Source organism: Austrofundulus limnaeus, unplaced genomic scaffold (assembly GCF_001266775.1).
Source record: "Austrofundulus limnaeus strain Quisiro unplaced genomic scaffold, Austrofundulus_limnaeus-1.0 Scaffold4, whole genome shotgun sequence".
In the NCBI taxonomy this organism is placed as follows: domain Eukaryota; kingdom Metazoa; phylum Chordata; class Actinopteri; order Cyprinodontiformes; family Rivulidae; genus Austrofundulus; species Austrofundulus limnaeus.
The window spans coordinates 2,407,624-2,409,293 of NW_013952406.1; the positions used below are offsets into that span (position 1 = coordinate 2,407,624).

Consider the following 1,670-nt stretch of genomic DNA (forward strand, 5'->3'; position numbering starts at 1 on the left):
CATCCATCCATCCATCCATCCATCCATCCATCCATCCATCCATCCATCCATCCATCCATCCATCCATCCATCCATCAGAACTTGGAAGTGTCACCAGTCCATCAAAGGGACATTGAACATCAAACAATTCAGTATAACTCATTAGAACCTACATTTTCTGTCCAAGAATTTGATAAATTAAACAAAAACACTAGCCTGGCCCTTGCCTTCCTACACAGTTCCACTCGRTTCTAGTTTCCCTTCACTGCWACGTCTGGGATTTCTACCATCGACAAGGAATTCTCCCCTAGAATTTCTCCGGTAGACAGTTTCACAAGCAATTTCCATTTAGCGTCTTAGCTTCCTWMACCTTCCTGCACCTAGCTGGAGCACTACATATGTCACGGCCAAATGTTAGCGATTGGTTAAATCAGATCCAGTCATTTTAAACTTCAACAGAGGCCACACCTCCAGCAAGAAAACACTTCTTAATAGCCGAGGTTCCAGACCCTCTGTACGAAGCAAAGCGTAGGACAAAGGGCTGGTTTTTAACAGGCTCCAAAAACACCAAAAAACAATCCTATATAAATGTATAACTTAGGACAAAAGCTGACAGTCAATGTGCCAAACACTATAAGTATAGTTGTCTCTTGTATGGTTCTGTACAAATGTTTTAACCAATTCACAACTTCGTTTCAAGAAGCCAAACTTCAACTTTTTAAGTGACCTTGATAAATAGTTCTTTGGGTTTTCTAAAGACATTTTCACTCACTTGCTGTACAGTTTGACCATGACAACATATTGTGTGTGCTACATATAATTAGGACTGTGGACAAGTGGAGAACAACAAATAAAAGATCTGCAACAGATGAAAAGTTTCCAAATATTGTGTAGGTTAGGCAGCTAGAAAATAAAAATGAAGCCAAGACCATCATCCTGATTGTTCATCATCTATTGTGTGCCCTGTTTCAGTTAACAGCTCTTTGGGAATCACTGTGTTGGTACAAAAATACTATTTTATCTTTGTTAAACTGCGGTATCTTAGAAAAATGTCACGCAGCTCAAAGGAATTAGAACAAATTGTCTGTGTGATAGGTTAAAAATGTTTTTTTTTTTGGATTGACACAACTTCATCTTTTGAATTTAGGAGCTTTTTTGTGCCTGAATTATTTTTAGATTTAAGCAGTAAAATAAAATAAAAAAAACCTAAGAAAAAAAAGAAACTTTGAAGAACATTCAAAACTCCTAAAGAACTATCGAGTAAAATGTTTTTGAAAATTCTGCGGGATGGCTCAAGGTTTTTACACAATACTGCATTTAGAAGTAGAGATGCATTCTGGAGGCTGGAGAAAAAATTAAAAGCAGATATTAGGATGTGCAGGCTGTAAAATTGCATATGTTACAATGGATCCATTAAATGAATAGACTTTAAATTAATGTGTGCTTAAAATAAAAACAGATTAAATATTTATTGTTACAGTATTCTTAGAATTTTTCTTCTTTTTGAAATGACTGCTAATGTCAAACAAATTCTAAAACTGATCTGAACTCACATTAATTTTTTTGTAAATTAACAATATCTTTTATATTATTTCTTATTAACAATGAATTACACTCACTGGCCACTTTATTAGGTACACCTGTCCAACTGCTCGTTAACACTTAATTTCTAATCAGCCAATCACATGGCG

General features: G+C 35.4%; 1 protein-coding gene across 2 annotated transcripts in view; it reads right to left on the reverse strand.

The window, feature by feature from the left end:
- Positions 1-1,670, reverse strand: part of stat5a (signal transducer and activator of transcription 5a) — an 88,632-nt gene that overhangs the window by 13,141 nt on the left and 73,821 nt on the right. The gene's annotated exons all lie outside the window — the stretch shown is intronic.